Raw genomic sequence first — 26,095 nt, forward strand, 5'->3', positions numbered from 1 at the left:
TGGTCTTCCCCAAGGGCAAGGGATCCTTTTCCAGACCAAGAACCACATTCTCTACAAGGCAACCCAGCAGCAGCTGGAGCCAAAAGCAAATGGGGCAAGAAGCAAACATGGACAAGAGTAGCAGATTTGCCACTTAGGTTTGTACTGTCGGCTACTTTCCAGAAATTTCTACACACACAGCCTCTCTATCTAAGACGTCTTATCAGCTCAAGGACAGATTCCAGCCAGGCTGAAGCACTTGAGGAGGGTGTGGAGCAGGACCAGTGAGGATGTGACTGTATGAAGGGGCGTGGCCTAGAGGGAGTTCTCGGGGCCAGGCAGAGATGGACCCTTGTGTGGATAGCCTTATGTGAAGATACAAGGAACGGAACCTGGAATTGTTTACATGTGAATCATGTCATGTACTACTGAGTCACTGCCCTGCCCTACACAGGTTTAGAGCCTAAGCTCCACTCCTAGCCTGCTGAGAGCCTGAAAACACTCTCTGTTGCCAGTGTTTAGAAGGAGCATGTGGGACACCCGCTTTACCAGTATGGGAGGTAATGCTTGTCTGTGTCAAGAATTTCTGAGCTAATACATATGGAGCTAATCTCAGTTGGTACTGACATGCTAAATATTGTTATTTTTATTATAGTAGACATGGCAAGTATGAGGTCTGCAGGGTGGCAGCATGAGAACGGGCCTTCTCTGCAGTGGCTGTGGAATGCTCTCCCCAGAGAAGTTCACCTGGCACCTTCATTATAGAACCTTAATTGCCAGGCAAAAACGTTCCTTTTTAACCGGGCCTTTGGTTGATTTGATTGACATCCTATGCCCTTTTAAAATGTGGGTTTTTGGGGGGTGGGGTTATTGGGTTGTTTTTATTTTGATTATGTATTTTGTGGTTTTACATTTTGATTTTATTCTGTGAACCCCCTGAGACCTCCGAGTATAGGGCAATATATAAATTCAGCCAATCAATCAATTTGACTGACATATTAAGGTTAAGTTGGCAGTTAACCAGCTGCACTGCACAGTAGTTATGCATAACTGGTACACTTCAAATTAGTTCTGTTCCTGTGATAGCTTCAGGAGGAAAAATGAACAGAGAATCATTTCTAGAGGGTATTCTCACAATAAACAGGGGGAAACAGGTGTGTGCCCTTAAAAAAGAAACAAACCCAAACCCCCAAACACTACTTTCATTAAAAGCTAGTGTGGGATGTATTATTACTAGAGCCATCAAGTATAACATTTTCCTGTTGCCAAGAATGGACACACAGGGGAATGTGGCTCCAGACAGGGAGGGCTTCCTGTCAAACCTGCTCTGGAGCTTCCTCCTCCTGTGTGTGACCAGGTAGATGGGCATGACCCTAGCTGTCCAGATAAAAGGGCTGGCCACGCAACCATCTCTCTCTTGGACTCTTACTCTCTTACTCTTGGACTCTCCTGACTCTTAGCCAGTGCATGGCTCAACCTTCACAAAGGATGGAGCCCACAAGGAGAAAGTCTGAGATATGTAGCTCAGACTTCTATTCACTGTAACCACAAGATAAAGCCTGCCTTCAGATTACTGCTGTGAACGGAATGTGAGTAAAATTTTATTCTTACTTTTAAAGAATCCTGAGTTGTGTTGTTATTATTTTAAGAGGGAAATAAAGGGGACGCGGGTGGTGCTGTGGTCTAAACCACAGAGCCTAGGGCTTGCTGATCAGAAGGTTGGCGGTTCGAATCTCCGCAACGGGGTGAGCTCCCGTTGCTCGGTCCCTGTTCCTGCCAACCTAGCAGTTCGAAAGCACGTCAAAGTGCAAGTAGATAAATAGGTACTGCTCTGGCGGGAAGGTAAATGGCGTTTCCGTGCACTGCTCTGGTTCGTCAGAAGTGGCTTAGTCATGGTGGCCACATGACCTAGAAGCTGTACGCTGGCTCCCTCGGCCAATAAAGCGAGATGAGCACCACAACCCCAGAGTCGTCCGCGACTGGACCTATGGTCAGGGGTCCCTTTACCTTTACCTAACAAATCATCAACTTGCTTCCAATAAGTTGCAATGGGAATGTGCTTTGCTGTTTACTCACTAGCATGAGTGAGGGATAATAGCAAAACAATATATCCTCTCTTACCTTCCTTACAATCCCACAACTAGATGAAGTAAAGTACTAATTACCCTTATATATCTGTTCCACACAAAAAATAACACTACTTTTAGAATCACAGAGCTTCACAAATTGCTGGTTCAGGGCCAAATGCTTTTTAAGGGAAAATTTTTGTTTGCATGATTGAGCCTTGAATAGTCACTAGGAAAGGGTCTGATGCTGTCTACTACATCAGACTCTCTGGGACTGTTTTCAAATTAGGATTAACAGCAGTAGTCATATTTCATATTACATTCATATTATCTTTCTGGCAAATATACTTCTGTATATTCATGCCACCTCTCAAGAAATATATGCTCAGAATTTAGCAGAACCTGTGTGATGAGGTTTTGTAGTTTTAAGGTCCCCCGATTTGTCGTCAGCATGCATTCCTGTAATTTGGGCATATGTGATATTTTATGCGCTCCTTAGGGATGCAAAGAGAATCACTGTGAGTAGCAAGCAGGAGGGGAATCAGCCCAAGCAAGCAAATTCTGCAACCTCCCTCTCTGATTAGCAGGGCTTAGGGGAGCCCCAAAGTGACTGAAGCAAACAGTCCCTACTACACTAGCTAATAAAAGAGTTTGTAAAATTATATAGAGCTGAGTCTAGTGTATATTGTGAAGCTTCAGAAATTCATTTTATAAACTGTTCCTAAATCTTTCTTATGTAGCCCTAGGAGTGTTTGTCACAGATTAAACAGCTGTTACCTCACTTGTGATTGCATTTTCACTAGGCTGAACTCTTGCTGATTATGAGCCCCATAAGATTTGGTTAAAGTCATTAGTTCTCTTTTGTGAGTCTGTTTCACCCAATCTGGTATCTAGCAATCTGTGCCTTTGTAAATATGACTGTTGCCTTAACATCTTAGACCCAGCTTTCAGAAAACAAAGCAAGTTTCTAGCTCTCATGGTTGCAAACCTATATAGGAAATCATGATGTGTCTGCCAAAAGTGCCATTGTTCATTGAAGTCTTGCATGGCTATCATTTTCCATAGCTTCTAGCAGTGTTCCTCTACCCAAGCATCCTTGCTGTTCATCAGATCTTTCCTTTGTAAACTGCAGTAGTGCTTAAAAAAAACCAACAAACCAACAAAAACAAAGATAAAAAATGTTTAAGCATAAGTTCTACAAATCAAGCAAGTTTAGGCAAATCCAGATAATTTGCACAAAGTGGATTAATTTGCATAGGTTATTACATGTTCCCTTGCCATAGAAGGAACAAAAAGCTCAAGTATGAAACCCTTACTTTCAGCCTGTAATAATTGGAATAGCCTGCAGTGTAATACTGAGGCATGATTAACAGATTATTGTACTACATCATATAATAATTACATGAAATGTGTCATATCAAAGTATAACCTACTTTAACGTAAGAGGTTCATGGAACTCAATAAACCTTATCATGCAATAAAGTGAAGCAGGCTGGTTTGACTTTATTTCATTTGCATATATACAAAGGAATGTGGCTACCAACCATGGGCAACAGTGGCAGACTATGGTCAGACACCTTCATTTAATTATTTTATTGGGTACTCTCGATGTGACTATTCATTTATATTTTGTGTGAGGATCTGTTCCATCAGTGGGTGGGAGGAAGGGTGAATTTACAGGGTGTTCCTGTTTGTACAAGACTTGAAAAAGAAACAATTTTTTAAGGCTGCAGTTTACAGAAAGGCTGCTGTTTCCCTTTCTCCAGTACTGTACATGGATGTAAATACATGGGTGTAGCCAGGGGTGCAGCTGCCTCCCTAAATAAAGTAATTAAATAAAAATACTTAACTGACCAATTGTGTCGCAGATAACTTGGTTCTCCCCCCACTAACATAAAGCCTGCCCCCCCCAATAAATCCTGGCTATGTCTATGCTCCAGTCTCCATCTTTCTATAGCTCTGTGCAGATATTTTATTTGTACACAGGTTGTTGGTGGTGGTGGGTATGACTCTGCTAACCTTACCCCATTGAAGAGCCCAATGGCCATATGTTAGAAATCACATGTGCACAGGTCCGCTCCACTGCATAGCTCTCAACATGAGTGAAGCCTATACACATTGGTTTGAGTTGGCCCCTGTTGTAATGGAATGTCCAATGTATGAATTTAAACATTTGTGTTTAAGGCTCTACATGTCTTAGGCACAAAATATCTGAAAGAATGCTCTGTCACAAGAGACTAGGGCCCTGCGGGACTTGACATCTTTCACCAGGCCTTTGGCCAAGGCACAGCCTGACCGCCTCCTTTGGTAATCCTCACAGAACTCTAGCCCATTGATTGCCATTAATTTGATTTTGAATTGATTTTAGAATGAATTGATTTTAGAATGCTGTATTACTTTTACTGTTGTTAGCCGCTCTGAGCCTGGCTTCGGCTGGGGAGGGCGGGATATAAATAAAATTTTATTATTTTATTATTTATGATTCCCTTTTAAGTGCTGAGATCAGCAAAGTGGGCAGTCTCTGTGGCAGCTCCTTGGTTACGGAATTCATTCCCCAGAGGTGTGCCTGGAACCTTCATTATATAGCTTCCATCACATGCTGAAGATACGCATTTTTACCCTGGGCTTTGACATCTTAAATATGTGTTTCCAGGTTCCACTCCATTCCTGTTACTGTAATTCATTTTAATTTGTTTTTAACATTTAATTTTAACCCACCCTGGGATCTGATGTTAAAGGGTGGGTAATAAGACAACAACAGCCTCTAATATGCTGAGGGGCTGGGGGCCAGCTAGCATGTATATAATTAGAATGTCTGCATAGGGCTTGTATGCAATTAAGAACATGTGGGAAAGGTATCGTTTTGACTTTTTGCTTCATGTGTGAAAACAAATGCAACTGGCACTAAAATTTATTAAGCTGCAAGATGGTACAGAAGGGTTAATCACTTACACTTAACAATGGTTCTCTGGCTCTCTCCAATGGCCATACTGCCCTTCTGGAATCCTGTAGCCCCATACAAGCAGCTACAGACTGCTATCTAGGTTGCTATCTTGCAGTGCATGCCACAATGGTTCAAGCGCACATAATACAACCACATTGCTGAAACCAAGCATGCCTGAATCTGATCATTTTGTCCCATGTACACTGCAATGAGTTCCATGATGGAAGAGAACTGGGTATAATTTTACTGAAATAAATAATACCTATGCTGTATAATTTTTTAAAAGTACATTGCAATTCATTATCTCTGTCCCTCAGCTGTCATAATAGTGGTCATCACTCTACCACTCAGTGTATAAAAACTGAAGCCAGTTCTTGAGTTCTGACACTTTAGCTTGGCCAAAAAGCAGAACAGAGGGCAGACCTTATGCAGAACAAGAGTACAGTACAATTAGTTTTCCATGGCTCCCCCTAACTGCTATGGGACAGTGTAAAGTGTTGGCAATCTGGGCCCTGGTTGAAAGGGAGAAAAACTTGACCCACAGCCTGGGCACTGGAAGTAGAGGACAACTTAAGCCTCCATCCCAATGCTAGACCACCAAGTGTTAGGCTATCAACCACTTCTATGGGAAGAGAAAAAATCCGTACCTGCTATGCACATTAACTGCAGCAGAGTAAGAGCAATCTTGTTGCTGAGTTCTCATGATTTTGCAGGCTTAACTATCTACCCATATGTACTCAACTGAAAGCTGTAGCCTGAATGTGAAGTCCATGGATGTGTAATAATGACCTTCCTCTGCTCACACTATGACCAACTTGATGGGCATTCTGCATATTTGGTGAGCATATTTACATAAACATGCTTTGAAAGAATACACCTCCCTCCGCCCTAGTTTATCGTGTTTTAATTTAACCACGCTTGAATGCTCACACTCAAGATTATGGAAATTAATTCAGAATCTTATGTTTTCAGGAGTAGGGTGGAGGTTAGGGCAAAACGAAAGCTTCTGGAAAAAAAACAAACTTAAATATTGATTACGCTTGAGAATGTCCTCTAAAGAATCACTGGAACCTGCGCTTTCGTGCAGGGGAACGTTTTAATTAATTGACGTGGGCCAATATTGGGAGAACACGACGGGTTTGCAACAGACCCCTCGTTTCCTTCCTTTGTGCGACCCCCACTACGACTTTCCCCCAGGGCGGAGGCGGTCTTCCCGCCCCCTGTTCATTTCACAGCCTGGCAGCTCACGCCGTCCACCCGAGCAGGGAAAACAGACAACAGCGCGGGGACAGGCGCCCAATGGAAGCAGCAACGGCAGGATGAGAAAGAGAAAAGGCGGGGAGAGCGGAGAAACAGGGCGCACCCGACGCCACAGCCACGCCACGTACAGAAAGCGGGCCTTTTGGGGTGGGGGAAGCAAACGCGGAGACTAAGGCGGGGGGAGCCAGGGATGGAAGGAAACGCTTTGCTGAGCGGGAAAGGGAGAGAGCTGCACCCGGAAGAAAGAAGAGGAGGCTTCATTTGACTGGAGGAAGCGGAGAGCTCCAAAAATAAGCGTGGCAAAAGAAGAGGCAATTCCCCGCTCGCGACGCCCGTTTCCTCTCTAAGCCCCTTCAGAGCTCGCCGCGCGCCCAGGCCAAAGCAGTAGCGGCGCGGCCGGCAGGCGGGGCCCGGGAAGAAGGGAGCGCGGGGCGTGATTGACAGGCCCCGCAGCCCACCACGAGGTCGGAGGAGCGGAGAGGCCGCGGCGGGGGGTGCCGAGGTTCAGCCCAAGCGCCTATCGGCTGCTCCGGGAGGAGGCTGTGAGTGACGAGGGGGCGGGGAGCGAGCGGAGTTTGGGCGTGTGCTGCTCGCTGCCTGGGGCTCGCCTCGCGCGCACACACACATTGTCCAGGCTGACGACGCCGACGCCGTAGCAGCCGCCGCTCCCCGCCCTCCCGCAGCACTGAGAGCGCCTGGATGCTGGGTGCCAATGCGGGGAGGGCGCTGCAAGAAGGGGGCTCCGCCGCCGCCGCCTAGGTGGAAAGTTCACCACTGCATCGGGCCAGCGGGGAACTGACTTGGAGCAGCCAGCCGCCTGCAGGCAAAGGGACACAAGGATCTGTGGATCTATCCCGGGGGCTGATCCTCCCCCCATGCAAACTTTGCATTGCTCCCCACGCTGCCTTTAAAAAAAAGAAGCCCCACTGACTCCCCTGAGAAAAGCGCAGCTTTACTCTACTGCCTTTGCAAGGAAAGTAGCCTCGTGGTGGGGGGGACAGCAGACGGTGAGTAAAACCCCTTCCCGCCCCGATTTATGTTGCTGTTTTGTGGGTGGGCGGGAGCAGTGCATTCCCCGAGCCTTCTTCCTTGGAAAAGTAATTTGTTAGCAGCAGCCAAAGAACAGGAAAGGCAATCGAGTGCCCTGCGGTCTGTGGGGCGAGCGTCGCCCGTCTCTCCTCGCAGCCTGCTCAGGAGACGTTCCAAGCGATGGGTGTAGTTCGCAGCAGCAAGCACTGCAGTGGCTCCGGCGGCGTGTCCCAGGGAGCATGTGTGGGGACAGCGGGGAGAGCTGCAGCCTGGCGTCGCAGAGCTGGGCTTTGCCGGCCAACAAAAAGGCGGGCTCGCCTGCCATGGACGCGCTCTCTTCCTGGAACGCAGCTGAAGCTGCTGCAGCTGTAATCCGAGTTTCCAAAGTGAGCGGGGAAGTCCAGCTCTGCCCCCCCCCCCCCGCTCCCCACGGCAACATTTTAAACGCCCAAGTATAAGAGAGTCGGTCAGGGACATAAGTGTGTGTGTGTGTGTGTGTGTGTGTGTGTGTCGGGGTGGGTTGTTGACGGTAAGTTTGGGAGGCGTCCCTTGGAAAGAAGAGCCTTGAGGGAAGCGTGAGGTCATACATTCTGACAAGGAAGCAACTGTGGATGTGTGTGTGTGTATTGGGAAAATGGCCTCGTGTGCGTCTCTCTCTCTCTCTCTCTCTCTCTCTCTCTCACACACACACACAGAGAATATCAGCCTGCAGTGGGATGCGCCTGTCTCCATGTAGACGGGGAGGGCAGGGGTGACAGCACTACGTTCGAGGGTGAGGGGTGTAGCCTCTTGTATTCTCCAGGCATGTGGCTGTATTCTTCATTCTGAGGTTTCTGACTCCTCCCCTTTGTTGTTAGTCCTTCACTTGTTACAAGCTGAACCTTTCGTAAAGATGCTTGCGTATCCATGCTTTAGGGATCCCCGCATAGAGATTTGCAGGTGCATGGTGTGATGCTTGTGTGCAGATGAAGGGGTAACGGGGCAATACTGTCACCCCCTGTCCTAGTCTAGTAGCCACCTCATACCACAAGCTCTAAAAGCTGTGGACCTGCACATCTTGTTTGCACACAAGGAAGTAGGCTGACTATGTGATCTCTTTCTCTCTTCGCTCCCCCCCCCCAAGCACAGTGTGTTTGTTGTCCTCCAGTCTGACAGTGTTTGGGGCTAATGGAGGGTTAAGAATCACCTGCTTGCCTGCCTGCCTCCCTGCCTAGGTTTACGTGGTCTCTGCTTTCTGTAAACACTTCCTGCCAGCCAAGCAAAGGGGGATATGGGAGGGGCGTTGCATCTTCCAGAAAAAAACAAAACCCGAAGCCTGCTCTGACTCTTCCTTTGCCTGCTTGTTTCCTCCTTCCAGAGTCTTTTGCTCTATGGCTTGCTTATTTATTTATTTTGCCAGGACTCTGAGTACCTCTGTGTTTGTTCTCGCTTACTCTTCTGGCATCCATCTGCAATTTAGGGAGTGGTCAGAGATGATATGAAGTAAGTTTGTTCACAGCCGCAGATCTAGGTGGCTGCTGTTCTTTTGGCAAGTGCATAGAATAGCAGTGCCCCTGATTCCCTTGTTATAGTTTTGAAAGGCTTTAGGGGAGGAGGGTCATGGAGGCGGCAGCAGTGAGGTTTTTTTTTGTTTTTTTTTGCATAGAACGATGAGTGCTTTATATTCTTACCCCTTTGGGACCCCTAATCCTTCCCTTTGATCCTGTGTTGCTTTCTAGCCTGTAGTAGCCTCCTAGTATGACTGTGCACTGATTGAGGAGGGGTTAACATGGCTTCCTTCCTTGCTAGTTTATGCCACTCCCAGTGCTGCAAGCTGTCACTTGAGAATAGTTGCTGGGGGACTCTGGCTCTCCGAGTTAATGGTGGGCAAAATCCCAGGAACCTGATGGCCCAGGATCTTAGAAATTCCATGCTGTGTGCCTAGGAATGTGACCCCCCCCCATTCCTCACCACCAAAAAAAAGAAGGGGGGGAGGCCCTGTGCTAAACACTGACAGCCAGATTTTGAAATTGGCCACTGCCAAATCATTTTAAGCATGTTTCTGTCCTTGCTTGGGCTAAACAGTAATGTCAGCCTGTACTGAGCTATAGTCGGAATGAGTTTATTCCCTCTAGAAGCAGGGTGGGAGAGGTTCACATCCTGTTGTTAAAGACAAAAGTCATTCCAGACAGTGAGATCTGGCCACTGACTAAGTGTGTAGTAGCTCCCTGTGGGAGCTACTCAGAACCCACCTGTGAACTCCACCCATGGAAGCGGAAGGCACTGCTCCCTTGTGCCTTGTTGTTCTCTCTGAACACTTGACTTAATATCATTCCCATCAGTCAGGTGATCCTTTTGGTGGGGGCCTACTAATATTGGGGAATCAACAATGATTTATCATACTAAATAACAACAGTTCTAGCAGGGGGTGGAGAGAATGTAAGCTACACTAATGGCTCAAAAGCATGTGTGTCTTATTGCAGCTTCTTGTTGGAGATGGACTGATGTTGCACCCCTGTGCACTCTTCTTGGACCAAGTGGGACTTTTAAGAAAACGTGCATCGGATTGTGTTTGAATCTAGTCTAGCACTTGTGTTAATTGGGGGGGGGGAGTCCTCTCTGCTTAGGACAATCTTTTCTCTTCAAAATAACTGATTCATGGGAAAATGGTTGAAAATAAACAGTTCAAATCATGGCTTTCTGCTTGGTGACTGAAATAATTTAAATCACTGGCAAATCAGTAATTCCTCCTGATGCTGTCAAGTGGTTCTGGTGACAAATTGCTCAGCATCACAAAGTTAGAACTTTGGGCATAGTGGCTTATTTAAAAGAGAGAAGCTGGCTCTCAAATCTATCTGGAAACCAAGTCCTCTGCCCTCAAAAATTTACCTCTTATTTCTAGATGGTGAATACTAGCTGTAGTTTCTCAGATGTGAACCAACACCTTTCTATTCATGACTCTTTATCTGGATGTTGTTGTATGATGGTCCTGGTATGACCAAGCTGGTTCTCTCTCTGAGCCCTGGCTCAAATTAAGTCATGCACAGGCAGTGGAAGTTCTACCTTTGGTAAACAGGACTGAAAAATACAAATGGAACAAGACTTTTTAATGCGGGGGGGGGGTGGTGGTGGTAGGTGGGGTTGGAGTTGAGTTGGGGAAAGCATTTTATTCTAATAACTTTGTGCATTGACACTACTTTGAGGACTGCTTCCCAGATATATAAATGTGGAAAATATGGGGGTGTGCACTTGTGGTGTAATAGGGAAAGAAATGAATTTGTCACTCTTTGCTGGCATCTAAAAGGTTTTTACTCAAGGCTTGGAAAATGTAAGTTTCTTCACCAAGGTGGACATGATACATCATGCATGCAGAAACATAAACAGTGGTTAAGTGTGAGTGTGTGAATATATAGAGAGTTCATGACAAGATACAAAATCTTTAATAAAGAGGAACTTTTATGGAAGGCTCAATCCAGGTAACTTTCAAACAACTCATTACTTAATGATAATTTCATGTTGAAATCGAATACGATATTTTATTATTATTATTATACAGGTTTGTCATATAGGATTATTATTAATGAACAAAGGGATTGGGGTTATTTACTCAGTGTCCTTTCTTGGAATCAGTCCAGGAGTCTCCTGAAATTTAATGAGGTCTTGGTATTTGCCTAGATACGTAGGGTTTCACTTCTTTTAGCCTGCACTACTGAGTGCATTTACAAGGTAACAACTCCCAGGTGGACTTCCTTCTGAGTAGATATGCTTAAGGATTGCACCATCATTCTTTCACTTGCTCATATTTTTTTCATCAGAGTTGTGGAGCTGCAATTATGAATCTGGGCAGCAATTGAAAGTGATAGAAATATTCTCCTTGACTCTTGGTTTATCTAATAAACTTGTTGGTAGCATTACTGCTAAAAACATTTTCCCAAAGTGACATAAAAATTCTTACATTCAGGTTCTTGTGTCCTGTATCTAAGACTGCACCTATTGTTAAATATGTTATTAAGAATGTAACTGACCTATAGAAAAGATTCTATGAACTGAAAATATAGGCACCATCTGTACGTTTGTTATCCATGAAAATCTTTCAATAAAAAACACGTTATTGAAGATATGTTAGTAAAATCTGTTTGCATATGAGTAATGAATAAGCATATGTTCTATATTCATACTTTATTGCAAGTTTTCAGTGAAGAAGTAAAGTGAAAGGGGAAAAAAAAGGGGAAATAAAAAATACTTAAAATTGTGATTACAATATGGCCCATCATCAAATCCCTTATAGTTGGTATATAGTTTCAAGTAATATCATCAGTCAATTTTAAATATTTTCCTAATGAAGTATTTATATATCCTAGTACTTTCCTCCACAATTTGTAAGTGTCAGACATTTCATAAACATGTGCTTCAAAGAAGCATTTCCCTTACTACATCTCCAGCAGCATGTTGTCGACGTAGGTAGTCCCGTTCTATACAAATGTTGTATAAAATGTAATTTATAATCTAATGACACATTTGTTACAGAAGCTAAAACATTGTCCCACTGCTTAGGTAAAACAGGGTTTGTTACATTTTGAGCAATGTTAATATAAATAGGGTTTTATGGATAGTTTATTTGTTAAAAATATGGCTGCATGGAACTGTGTACAGTACTGGGAAAGAACAAAGAACTTTAATTTCCTAAAAAAGAAAAGATGGAGGTATTTATAGTAAGCGTTGTTGACAAGTGGTCATGTTTGCAACCCTTCCTTGCTGCTTTCTTGTGCATTTTAAAACATAAGGGTGTGCATATTTTTTTTAGAACAGTGGCCTGAAGTGAACTTTCTAGTTGGTAATTAAACATCAGACATGGCTCTAAGCACTAGTTCTTGGGGTGCAAGCAACAGAGGAGGGCTGTTGGCTGTTTGCTAGCTATGTTTAGTCAGTTGTTGCTGCAGTAATATTATCAGTAGCATTTGACAGTTTTACATGCTGGCAAAATGTGAAAGCAGTGTCCTAGACTGGCATGATAAAGGTCTGTAAAAGATCACAATCTCTGACGAGTAATCTAGACATTTGATTTAGAAATTCATCCTCCTCCCCCCCTTTCATTCTTTGTTTCTGTTTGATTCCTTTACTTTTTCCTCTTTTTCAGTCTAAATTTGAATTGTCCATGAATGGAATTTCAAAGTATTTTCTGTCTCTGATTCCTTACCTTTGAGGGCCTTGTCAAAATGTGGAGGGGTGTGTCTATGTGTGGAATAAATAAACACTTGGAAGAGCTTTGTAGAACACTACTTTCAGGAACACCATTAGAATGTTTTAATTTTATATTGTTCGCCTTTATACATCTTTAAACCAGCAATAGGCAGCCCTATCACATAAGTTAAGGACAGTTTAGATTTTGAAAGCGCCTCCAATTTTCAAACTGCTTCATAGAAATCCAAACAAAAGCCCCCCTTCTGCCTTCCTTTACAGTACTTAGTTTCTCCTCAGACATAATATTTTCTCCATGCTTCTTAACTTATTTAACCCTAATGCCACTGAATTGCATACTTATTTAATGGTAAATGGAGTACCACTATTATACACAAGGTAAATTCCAGAAGTGTCCATCAAATTGTAATCCTCGTGTGATTCTCTTAAGAAATGAATTTATGCAGTAAGGAAGTGTGGGAAATTGCAGTCAAAAAGAACTATGCATGACAGCTAGTTAGTGCATGGTTAAGATCATAGTTCAAGTCCTCTCAGGCTTGTCTAGATCACACCCTCTGTCCTTGGGAGGAAGGGATTGGCAAAGCCTTTGTCATGCCCCCTCACTCTGGAAGGAAGTAGGGCTGGGCGATATATTGATATATCTTCCAAAACCGGGTTGAAGTTCACATCATGATAATTGTTTCATAATATTTGAGCTGGCAATATATCACGAATCACAATGTGTGTAAGGGCTAGGCAATATCTGGTTTTCAACCGCGATAACTCACCAGCTAAACACGGCAATGTTATCACCAGATAAACACTGCAATCTACCACGATGTCTGAAATAAGTATGGAACTGTACAGAGGCGAACAGGACAATATTCTGGCAATGGCTACTACTTAGAGGTCTAAAACAAATAAATGACAATGTTATCAATCATCACACACTCAGTTTCATCAGCAGGCAAGCCAAAAGCATCCCAACAGGACTTTTGGTATAGGGCTTGGCTACCAAAGGGCGGTATTCAGGACAATCCAAAGTACGGTGATGAGTCTCTCCAAAGGCAGAGACTGTCCTGGGAGCAAATAGAAGGACTGGTGGATGATAAATCTCTGCCTTTGGAAAGCTTTGATTCCTGGCCTCCTGCATAGCCTGTTGTTACAAGAGACGGAAAGGGAATCCTGGCTGCAAGAACAATGGTGGTAGGGTGTGTTTCTGGGGGGTGGGAGAAGACAGCCAGGTGGAAATGACTGACTTAGCATAATGCATAGGAAATAAAAAACATTTGCAGCCTGATGGGCAATGGCCTGCCCCACCCCTTCTCTCATCTTTTGTTCCTTCAAATGAGGCCCTGACTATTTGGTTTTTAAACATGATTTTATCACCCTGAACAACGCTGTCAGGAAGAACACTGCTATATTTGTTTTTGTTATTGCTTATGGTTACGTGTACTGCATATATACTTGTGTAAGTACTTTTTTAAAAAAAGATGTGGTTTCTAATACATTTAGCATTTGCATTAAAATGCAAGTTGATGCAGCCATGGAATGGTATCTTTGGAATCTCTACTATTGTGTATTCAGAGAGATGACATCATATGCTAGTTTTTACACAATAGAACTTTATATTTGAAAACTGAAGGAGTGTTGGGAAGCTACATGTATCTCGAATGTCTATTCCTTGTCATAGCCACGTGTTCGCCCCTCCTCCCACCCCCAATCTTAGGTGCATGCATGATGTTGCCTTTTTGCAAATACAGGCTACTTCTAGGCATGCCTATTTGGAAGTAAGCCACATAGTGTTTTTAGTGGGACTTACTTCCTGATAAGTGTGCATAGGATTGCAGGCAGTCCAGTTAAAGCTTTGTAGGTGATAAAATATTCCATAGTTTCACATCTTCCCAACAAGAATTCTAGTGAATGAGATGGATGTTTGAGTGGTAAACAATGAATGCTTTGGATGGCAGGGACACTGTTAACATGAAATGTATATTGTATATCCAAAACCTATGTGCATGTCGGTTTTAAAACTCTGGTTAGATAAAAATTGGAGAAAAGTCAAGCATATTTAAATTTCACTTGCTTTAATACATTGATCCTTGTAAAATGGCATTTTGATAAACTTTCAGAGAATATTCAAAGTTGCAAACCTATTTTGTCTCCTTTATATGATCCAATAATATATAGAATACTATCCTGTTTTGTTACAGTATAGTCAACAGTGGTGGATAATTGTGTGTTTTTTCCAGTGAGAATATGCCATATTAAATTACAGATTTGGGAGACTATTCTCTCATATTCTGGTAACCTCCATCTTCCTCACATTGTAATTTTTATTGCTCTTGTGTGCTTTCTCTCTTCTTTCCTTTAGTGTTTCTTGAAAACCTTTTTCCTTTATTTACTTCCTTTGCTTTTAAAAATCCTATATATTTAATAATTACATGGCATTTCCTCCAGGTCCAATAGAGTCAGACAAAGTTTACCTTGGTATGGGTATAAAATGGTGATGGACTGGGGTGGCTTCATTTCATGCATGCTGTTCAGTTTGTTAGAGTTTTCCAAGTTAGTTGTGTGGAATCCATCAGACCTTTGTTAACGTGATTGTTTCCCAATTATTATTGGAGAATGTATTGGATGTTGATAAGAATCTTGTTGAATTTGCACTTCTGGTTTCAACAGTGAATGGGGAAGCTATGACCCAATAGATGTTTAACTCACTTCAACCTGAGCTAGCAGGGCCAAAGTCCAGGAACAGAGGTAGTTGGAGTCCCACAATACATTGGGGGTGGAGTGAAGGGAGAGATTCCTCATACCATCAACTTCATAACCCATTGTGTAAAGCTGAACTTGTTTTAAAACTGAAGGATTACCTAAGGGCTGGCCAGGATTAGTAAAAATGGAAGCTAGATGCTAGTGAAGTCCTTCTAGCCATATACAAAGAGAGGAGGGGGAGTGTATAAGCCTGAGACTTTGCTTAGCCTCTTACTAGTTCATGCACATGTGTGTGAACCAGTGCATTGAGTGTCTACTGGGTGGCAACCATGGGTTCTCCAAGACATTACTTGAGAAGCAGTCTTCAGTGTATAAAATCAGATTAAAGAGAAGGCATAACAACTGGGACCAGGGGACAGAAATCTTAAGTATCACTGTAGTGAAGTATCAGCCCTTAAGTTTTTGTTTTGCTTTTGCTAAACTCCAGGCATTTCTGTTCTCTTCAATCTGTGAGCATCATTGGAACACATAAAAATTATTTTGTCTTGCGACATTTTCTCTCGGGCTGCATAAGTAAATACAGTATAGTTAACTAGGAACCAAGTCCTATTTAACTTGTTAGAACTTGATTCTATGTAAACACGTAGAGTGATATTTTACAACTCTAAAAAAGCACATTTTAACCCCTCTTGGTCTGTTTTCTGTTGCGTCTGAATGTTGTTAATGCAGAATAGAGTTCTGAAGAGCAAGTAAATGTACATTCTACCCAATGTAGGTTTCACACTTGCAGACTTGAGCATAAACTCTTTTAAGCCTCGTGTGAAAATGGCCAAAGTGTCTATCACTTTGTCTATTCCCATATACTGTAAGCTGAACAATTTCTGCTCATGGAAATTATGTCTTTCTCTGGGTTGAGTTTGCTCCCATAAAGGCATGGTGGATGATAGATGGTTTTCTTAAGTCCTTCCTGCTGCTTAGTTGCAAAGCTTTTGAACTTTGCTTGTTGGGGATGGCAGTGGTAATTTATGCTGTTTGTTGGTGGGCTCTCAGTGTTTTAATAATATAGGCAAAAAAGTATTGACCCTCTTTTTCCTCTTGGCAAAGATCAGTAGTGATGAAGAAACAATAAACCCTTTCAAAATGGAGACCTACGTTTGAAGTTGCTCTACTCCGAGAACCTTTATTTCTGCTTTCTGTAAGGATGCCAAGGTGTTGTAGGGGGTGAAAATGTTAGAGGCAAGTAGCACATATCTTAAACCTGGTTACATAGACTTTAAACAATATCTCCTCTTCTCCTTTCACCTGGGAGAAATGGTATGATTGATTCTATCATGCTGTCAGTCTTGGCTTCAATCTACTTCAAGCATAAAATAAGTGAACATTTTGCATTGAATCCAGGTTGTTGGTACTGCTAGGATGTGTCATGGTCCGGTTCTCATTGTCTCCCAATTGCTGTATTTACTCAGAGTTGTGCATTTACCCACACTACTACTCCAAGTTAGAACTTCGGTCACCTAACCAGGGCCTGGCACAGGAACTATCAGAATATGTATGATGTAATCCATTGCGTGAACTCAGTCATTGCTTAAAAGCAGCTGGTCTGCCATCAAACCTGAGCAGAAACAGCTGTCTGGCCTCTGCAAGTTGACCCAAATACATAACATCTCTGAGGGACTTTGATTACTTTGTGGACTTGGTGCTGTTGGAGGATTGCACAATGGATATTGGAGTTGGGGAATGTGACGAAATTCTCTCTCTGTGTAAATGTCTGTAAATGTGTGTGTCTGCAATGTTCTGCAACAGTTCGAGGCTTTGTACCGTTATGATATTGCAAACCTGATATTGCAAACTTGGTAACAAGTTCTGACAGAGAAGAGTGAGACTACCGCTTTGAGATTTTATTAGGCGGAGCTTAAAACAGGTAAATTCACTCGGATTGGCCTGGATGAGAGCAAGACTCCAACTGGCTGGAGGTTGCAGTCATTTGTCAAAGAAAGGCAGTCGGGTTTAGTTAGATGGGATTTTGACAGTTGAGTTGGATGGAAAAAGGGAGTTGATGAGCACAGTGTGAAGGATAAGACCACAGAATAGCTGAGGGGGAAAACTGGCATGTATATTCATAAACAGGGTGTTATTAACAGTTGTCCAGAGTAGATCAAGGAAGAGAGCCAGTGGCTGAGAGGCTGCCCAGGGCAAAGACCTTAAGAGTGGAAGTTTCTTTTTTAAAAAACTGGTGGTTTGGAAGCTCTCTAGCATCAGCAAAGGAGGCCTTATTTACTCCAGAGCACAAACTTTTTAATCAATGTGACTCTTATTTCAAGTGAACTATCACTTTAGACAGAGTGACGATGCAAGGGAAAGATATGGAAGAGCGCGTTTGCTAATGATTTGTCAGTTCTCTGCTCTTTGGACAAAAGGATTTTTTATAATCTCTTCAAAGATTTATCATTTAAGCGAATGATTAATAGGCTTGAATACAACTAGTTAGGGTACTTCAGTGTTGCTCCTGTGAGAATACAGGCATTCTGCATTGCAGGTATGCCAATCAGCTATTCCCATATTCATGAGGTCCAGTGCCGAGCGCCTTCTGGCGGTTCCCTCACTACGAGAAGTGAGGTTGCAGGGAACCAGGCAGAGGGCCTTCTTGGTAGTGGCACCTGCCCTCTGGAATGCCCTCCCATCAGATGTCAAGGAAATAAACAACTACCTGACTTTTAGAAAGCATCTGAAGGCAGCCCTGTTTAGGGAAGTTTTTAATGTTTGCTGTATTTATCGTGTTTTTAATATTCGATTGGGAGCTGCCCAGAGTGGCTGGGGAAACCTAGCCAGATGGGCGGGGTATAAATGATTAATAATAATAATAATAATAGACATTCACATGCCCTACGCTTAACTTTTGAGGTGAGCTTAATATTGGATAAATAAATAGCAACTGCAGTTGCTAAGTATGGATGAGCAGTCTTTTTTGTTAGTCATGTGCCCTCAAATTTGCCTTTGGTATCTTAGAATCATAGAATCATAGAGTTGGAAGAGACCACAAGGGCCATCGAGTCCAACCCCCTGCCAAGCAGGAAACACCATCAGAGCACTCCTGACATATGGTTGTCAAGCCTCTGCTTAAAGACCTCCAAAGAAGGAGACTCCACCACACTCCTTGGCAGCAAATTCCACTGTCGAACAGCTCTTACTGTCAGGAAGTTCTTCCTAATGTTTAGGTGGAATCTTCTTTCTTGTAGTTTGGATCCATTGTTCCGTGTCCGCTTCTCTGGAGCAGCAGAAAACAACCTTTCTCCCTCTTCTATGTGACATCCTTTTATATATTTGAACATGGCTATCATATCACCCCCTAACCTCCTCTTCTCCAGGCTAAACATGCCCAGCTCCCTTAGCCGTTCCTCATAAGGCATCGTTTCCAGGCCTTTGACCATTTTGGTTGCCCTCCTCTGGACACGTTCCAGTTTGTCAGTGTCCTTCTTGAACTGTGGTGCCCAGAACTGGACACAGTACTCCAGGTGAGGTCTGCCCAGAGCAGACTACAGTGGCACTATTACTTCCCTTGATCTAGATGCTATACTCCTATTGATGCAGCCCAGAATTGCATTGGCTTTTTTAGCTGCCGCGTCACACTGTTGGCTCATGTCAAGTTTGCGGTCAACCAAGACTCCTAGATCCTTTTCACATGTACTGCTTTCAAGCCAGGTGTCACCCATCTTGTATTTGTGCCTCTCATTTTTTTTGCCCAAGTGCAATACTTTACATTTCTCCCTGTTAAAATTCATCTTGTTTGTTTTGGCCCAGTTCTCTAATCTGTCAAGGTTGTTTTGAAGTGTGATCCTGTCCTCTGGGGTGTTAGCCACCCCTCCCAGTTTGGTGTCATCTGCAAATTTGATCAGGATGCCCTTGAGTCCATCATCCAAGTCGTTGATAAAGATGTTGAATAAGACCGGGCCCAAGACAGAACCCTGTGGCACCCCACTAGTCACTCTTCTCCAGGATGAAGAGGAGAAGGATGAAGAGAATCTTGGGACTGATCTCACTATGCATCTACTGCTAGGCATCTTTCCTAGAATCTTAAGTTCATTTCAGTAGTACTGCAACCATACACACACTGTAGAACAAGCCCAGATTCACCTGTTAGGACTGTTGAGTGTAAGCAGACAGAGGGCTGGATTGTAAAAAATACAGAGTTCAGTCCTTCCACATAGAAGTAAGTTTAAAATCTTGCAGAAAATTCACATCGTGGGGCCTGGGCAAGTAATTGGAATATGTTACTAGCAGGTAGCTGTTGAATCTGGATAATCCTGCCATTCCTCTTCTTCAACCCCCACAGTTGGCTAATAGTCTGTAGAATGAGAACAGCAATCCCTGAAGCTTTCGTGAAGCATGACTAATCACAGACTTCAGCACATACAGAGCACACCCAGGCCAACAGCCAACATCTTTCCACAGCATAATCCTGCCCCCATAGCTTTGCACGTCTTTCAGTACATTTGAGCACTCATAAAATTTCTACTTGCTGTGCTAGGTTTGTGAGAAACTGGCAAGCTGCTTTATAGAAAGGGCTGTAATGCATTTGTATGAAGGTTTGTTAATTGAATGCAAAGACCTAAAGGTGAAAAGAGTTTTGATGCCCACTTTTTGCTCAGTGTCTAGTTAAAAGACTTAAAGGGTGGATATACACTTAATACCCCCAGTAAAAGGTAAAGGTACTCCTTCCCGTATGGGCCAGTCGTGTCCGACTCTAGGGTTGTGCGCCCATCTCACTTAAGAGGCCGAGGGCCAGCGCTGTCCGGAGACACTTCCGGGTCACATGGCCAGCGTGACGAAGCTGCTCTGGCGAGCCAGCACTGCTAGGTGGGCAGGAGCTGGGACCGAACGACGGGAGCTCACCCCGCCGCGGGGATTCGAACCGCCGACCATACGATCGGCAAGTCCTAGGCACTGAGGTTTTTACCCACAGCGCCACCCGCGTCCCATTAAATACCCACAGTACTTAATCATAATTGTACCTCTCTTATAGTGTGTGAATTTTGCCTGTCCTCCCCACAGTGGCATTACATATGATACAGCTGGATTGATGTTGACCACAGTTAATGCTAACTGGTGTGCATTCTCTTCACTTATAAAATGATGTCAACCCATATACGTTGAGGATGGGACAGGCTGTTTTGGTTACAGCTCTGTCTATAGCCCTCTTATGTCATACAGGGTTGGGTGAGACTGCTGCCAAAAGTAAAAGGAGAAACTCTGTAGGCACAGGTAACTCCAACCAGCATTTGAAATTACTGGGCGCCAGTCACATCTCCACCTGCCTGGCTGCAGCCAGCTGGTCTATAGCCAATATTGCTGTGATCACCAATAGTCAGCATGGATTTCTGAAAAATAAGTCATGTCAGACTAACCTGATCTCGTTTTTCGACAGAATTACAAGCCTGGTAGATGAAGGGAACGCAGTGGATGTAGCCTACCTTGATTTCAGCAAGGCATTTCACAAGGTGCCTCATGATATTCTTGTAAAGAAGCTGGTAAAATGCGGTCTTGACTATGCTACCACTCAGTGGATTTGTAACTGGCTGACTGACCGAACACAAAGGGTGCTCATCAATGGTTCCTCTTCATCCTGGAGAAGAGTGACTAGTGGGGTGCCACAGGGTTCTGTCTTGGGCCCGGTCTTATTCAACATCTTTATCAACGACTTGGATGATGGACTCAAGGGCATCCTGATCAAATTTGCAGATGACACCAAACTGGGAGGGGTGGCTAACACCCCAGAGGACAGGATCACACTTCAAAACAACCTTGACAGATTAGAGAACTGGGCCAAAACAAACAAGATGAATTTTAACAGGGAGAAATGTAAAGTATTGCACTTGGGCAAAAAAAATGAGAGGCACAAATACAAGATGGGTGACACCTGGCTTGAGAGCAGTACATGTGAAAAGGATCTAGGAGTCTTGGTTGACCACAAACTTGACATGAGCCAACAGTGTGACGCGGCAGCTAAAAAAGCCAATGCAATTCTGGGCTGCATCAATAGGAGTATAGCATCTAGATCAAGGGAAGTAACAGTGCCACTGTATTCTGCTCTGGTCAGACCTCACCTGGTGTACTGTGTCCAGTTCTGGGCACCACAGTTCAAGAAGGACACTGACAAACCGGAACGTGTCCAGAAGAGGGCAACCAAAATGGTCAAAGGCCTGGAAACGATGCCTTATGAGGAACGGCTAAGGGAGCTGGGCATGTTTAGCCTGGAGAAGAGGAGGTTAAGGGGTGATATGATAGCCATGTTCAAATATATAAAAGGATGTCAACTAGAGGAGGGAGAAAGGTTGTTTTCTGCTGCTCCAGAGAAGCGGACACGGAGCAATGGATCCAAACTACAAGAAAGAAGATTCCACCTAAACATTAGGAAGAACTTCCTGACAGTAAGAGCTGTTCGACAGTGGAATTTGCTGCCAAGGAGTGTGGTGGAGTCTCCTTCTTTGGAGGTCTTTAAGCAGAGGCTTGACAACCATATGTCAGGAGTGCTCTGATGGTGTTTCCTGCTTGGCAGGGGGTTGGACTCGATGGCCCTTGTGGTCTCTTCCAACTCTATGATTCTATGATTCTATGGTCTGACGGGTCCTGTCTGATGGATCCTCTATCCCTGTCAAATACCTGATTTGCCCAGCCTCAAAAGATGAGTCCTTTTTTTTTTGCTGCTGCACTGACAGGTGAATCAGGTGTTGGTGGGGTAGAACAGTAGCAAAAGAGCATCTTTTGCTGCCACACTACGTTGCAGACCCCTTGATTCATTGCCTAGACATTTTGTTTTGGTGCCTACAATGGCTCCTAGCATTCTTATCTCAGTTTCTAACACTTCTCCAACCTTTTCCAATAGCGAGCCTCTACAGCTGTGATAGTTGGATGTGGCCTTTCATGAAGCCTTTTCCACAGACTCCTTTCTGGGATCTTCTTGTTCTGATGTCCAAACTAACGTCCTTTTTCTTCCCCCATCTCCAGCTTGTCTGTTCCTGGACTTGTTTCTGTACAAATCTGAAATAGTATTGATGCTGCTTTCAGTCTTAAAGTTGGAGACAGGTGCCCCATTGGAAGGATCTGCTGCTGGCTTGCTTTGTGTCTGGCTCGCTTTGGTTTTTCTTCCCAAAACCCGAAAAGTTACCAACCTATTAATTTATCCACACTGTTGTAGTGTCTGGAACCAGCCCTAAGCCAGTGCGCAGGAGCCATTTTATGAAACAGAATCCATCTTAGGGCGATGAAACTGTACAGCAGTAGCTGCACCTCATGCTCCCAAACCAATGACATGGAAGACAAAGGTACCTATGCTATAAGACAAGGATGGGGAACCTTGGGCCCTGGGGCTGAATGCAGTCCTCCAGGCCTCTCTCTCTTCTTGGGATTCTCCCTGGCCAAGTCACATTTCCCAGGTTTCACCCCTCACCAGTCCTATTTTTCACCATCATTGCATGTTTGCATGACTGGAAAGTATCACTGAACACTGATAATAACTCCTGCTTGCTTGAATGGAGGACTGACAAGGGTGTGTGAGCCTTTGTCAAAAGTTACCTATTTTTGAGAGGTAAAATCTACATGTGTTTCACTGCTCACTTTTGCATGGAGCCCCTGGAGGTTGCCCAGAAGGAAACGCAGCCCTTCAACTGAAAGAATTTCCCAACCCTTCATAAAAGGAAATAGCTACAATATCAAAATTTCATAGCTGTAACACAGGTAGGGATTATGATATTGTGCCATCTTCATGTTCTGTAGCATTGTATTGAGAACCTACCCATCCTAGACTGGTTATGAAACCTCTAATTGCTGTCACTATGGGAAGAGGTCTTAAATATAGGTGTAAAGTCTAGCAAGTTTTGGGGTTTGTTGGGTTTTTTTGGTTATTGTTCTTCTTCATGTTTGCCAGTTGTTGTGCACATTTGCAAACCAGTGTGTTTCCCTCTCCTGCTACATTTCCTTTTGCTGTTGCGATCCTTGGAAGACTCTGCCACCTGCATTGATGTTTTTCCTTGTGAACAAGTCTGAGCAAATTAGCTTCACTAGCATAGCAATTTCTAAATGCATTCCTGCGGGTTTTTAATAAGACACCCTCTTTTGGGCACCTCATTGATATCATAGAACTACGAAGAGTGAACAAGAGGTGTGAGAGTATGTTGGACTTGAACTGGAGAGATTCTGTTCAGCCATGAAACTTGTTGGGTGGGGAGCAATTGAATGAAGCAAGACAATGATCTCTCTTTGTATGCGTGTCTTTTTACTAAACATGTTGTATTAAGAAAATCAGTGAGGTTTTGGAACCTCTTAAATATATGTTAACCTAGTTCAGGAGTTGCCGGCTTCTGCTCATGATAGCCTATATGGATTTGCTCTATGGCACTGTTTATAAACCATTACTGCTGTAAGCAAGATTTAAGGCACCAGGATTCCAAGTGTGTGCAAATTCTCATTGAAATGGCACCATCTCATAGTTACCAACATCTGGCCTATTTTGCTACAAACTCTTTTTTATTCTTACATTCTTTTTGGATCCATTTTCCTGGATAACAGAAACACAAAGTGATTTACAAAATCAGTACAGTGGTGCCCCACAAGACGAATGCCTCGCAAGACGGAAAACCCGCTAGACGAAAGGGTTTTCCGTTTTCAATGTGCTTCGCAGGACGAATTTCCCTATGGGCTTGCTTCGCAAGACAAAAATGTCTTGCGAGTCTTGAGATTTTTTTTCGCTCCCCCCCCTTTTTCTAAGCCGCTAAGCCTTTAATAGCCTTTTAGCAGCTAAGCCTTTAATAGCCGCTAAACCGCTAATAGCGCTAATCCGCTAAGCCGCTAATAGGGTTGCTTCGCAAGACGAAAAAACCGCTAGACGAAGAGACTCGCGGAACGGATCAATTTCGTCTTGCGAGGCACCACTGTATTGAGTGATAGGCCAAGTTTTTCATACGCTTCTGTGAAGATATTTAGGATGGTTTGGAGGTCATCCTCTGAGTGTGCACACATTACATTGTCATTAATAGCAACACGTGTACAAGTCTTGAAATAAATCCGCTAAAAAGAGTTATTAATTTTTTAAAAAAAAGTTTACCTGTGCATCCGCAAACATTGAGACAGAACCAGAAGGAAAAACAGCTGAATTAAAACAAGGAAACACAATAAAAAAAATTGAGATTGAGAAATACTGAATCAGAGAGGAGGAAGTATGTTCTTGCCAGTGTTAGAAACAGATATGAAAGCTAGGAGCTAAATGGCACCTTAATCCTAGGTTACGGGCGCAACAGTGGGATGTCTAGGTGTACTTTTTTTATAACAAGAATACAAAGCTGAAAATGAATGAGCTGCAGCTAGAATATTATGTTCATTTTTCACATAGTCTAGTCCTTCCCCTGACCACCCCCTAATATTCTTAAGAGGGTCTGTTCTCCAGTCTTCTGAGAGTAGCTGGAGGTAGAAAAAAGTCCTCCTCTCCTTCCATTCCACAGTTTTAATCTGAAATCTTAGGTGCAGTACTGCGCCCAGAGCTCAGAAACTGCTCGTGCTAATGAAATTCCCTGTCACAAAAAGCACCTAGAACAATGGGAGTTTTGAACACTGGTTCTTGCCCAATACATAATTACAGTAAATCTTTTTGCCTGGAGAGCACTCAAAGGGGAATGGAAGCCTTTATAGCTTCTAAAAGTTTATTTGGTTATATTGATTTTCTTTAGAGGAACTCGGGCTGCTTTTTTATTCTTTTAAGTGAAGTGGAGCATTGATAGGTTAAAGAGAGAGAGAAACATGTGCATCAGCTGGCTATAGGCTTAGGTCCTCTTGATTGGAGCTTGGCAGGAGGTGGTGGCAGTAGCAGCGGAGGCCTGCAAGGTCTCACGGCAGCAGTAATGGGAGGTGGTGGCAATAATGGCAACAACTCACAGCAGTGACAGAGAGTGGCGGCAGTGGATTGCGAAGCCTCGCGGCAGCGACTCAAAATGGCAGCAGTAATGGCATAGGCCTGCGAGACCTCGCAGTAGTGACAGGATTTGGCAGCAGAAGCTGCGGTGGCCTGCGGGGACTCATGGCAGTGACGGCAGTAGCGGAATTCTGCGAGGCCTTGCGGTGGCGATGGGAGGTGGTGGCAGCTTGCAAGGCCTCGCCATGGTGGCAAGAAGTGGTGGTGCCTGCAAGGCCTGGCAATAGTGGGAGATGGTAGAAGCTGTGGCAGCCTGCCTCAGCAAGGCCTTGCAGGCCGCCTCTGGTTCTGCCACTGTCTCCTGCCATCACCGCAAGGCCTCGGAGGCTGCCATTCCTGCTGCCACCACAACAAGGCCTTGCAGGCTGCCACCACTTCTACTGCCGCCAGCCACTGATGTGGCGAGGCTTCACACGCTGCTGATTATTGTGCCAGGCTGCTGCTGCTTCTGCCCCCCACCCCCCAGCTGTTGTTGATCCTACCACCACCAGGCTGCTGCCACTTCTGCTGCCTAGCAGGCCTGCTGGCAGTCCCAGATTATTTGTATGCATTGTGACTCATCGCCATACTTTGGATTGTCTGGAATACCACCCTTTGGTATCCAAGCCCAAAACCAAAAGTCCTGTTGGGATGCATTTTGGCTTACCTGCTGCTGAAAGTACCCATGAAGTGATTGATAATAACATCATTTATCAGTTTTAGACCCTTAGCTGGTGATATATTGTGGTACTGAAAATCAGCCCAGCCCTGGTTTTAACTTCTGCCTTGGTGAACAGCTTCTTGGGGGTGGGTAATATTTAAAAATCATTCAGTAGATAAAGTTGTTGAAGAAGATCTCATTTCTTAATCAAGACTTTGGTCCTGCGCTACCATAATCAGAAAGGTATTTGTCATAAGTCTTGTAGGAGAGTCTCTTGCTGAAATGCTATCATTGAGCACAGATGGTGATAATTCGTTGGGAGAGGAAATAAATGATACTGAAATTCT

The 26,095-nt window shown here is 43.9% G+C and overlaps 1 protein-coding gene across 3 annotated transcripts in view; it reads left to right on the plus strand.

The window, feature by feature from the left end:
• The window catches only part of HRAS (HRas proto-oncogene, GTPase), a 66,171-nt gene that overhangs the window by 10,736 nt on the left and 29,340 nt on the right, over positions 1 to 26,095 (plus strand). The window contains exon 1 of one of the 3 annotated variants that reach the window (XM_080975788.1): positions 6,412 to 7,256. The exons of 1 other annotated variant lie outside the window; for it this stretch is intronic. The gene's annotated coding sequence lies outside the window, so the exon portion shown is untranslated. Of the gene's footprint in view, positions 1 to 6,411; positions 7,257 to 8,614; positions 8,761 to 26,095 lie in introns of those variants that run through there. One more of the 3 variants, XM_080975789.1, reaches the window with a different exon arrangement.

Source organism: Podarcis pityusensis (assembly GCF_964106645.2).
Source record: "Podarcis pityusensis genome assembly, chromosome: 1".
NCBI lineage: Eukaryota > Metazoa > Chordata > Lepidosauria > Squamata > Lacertidae > Podarcis > Podarcis pityusensis.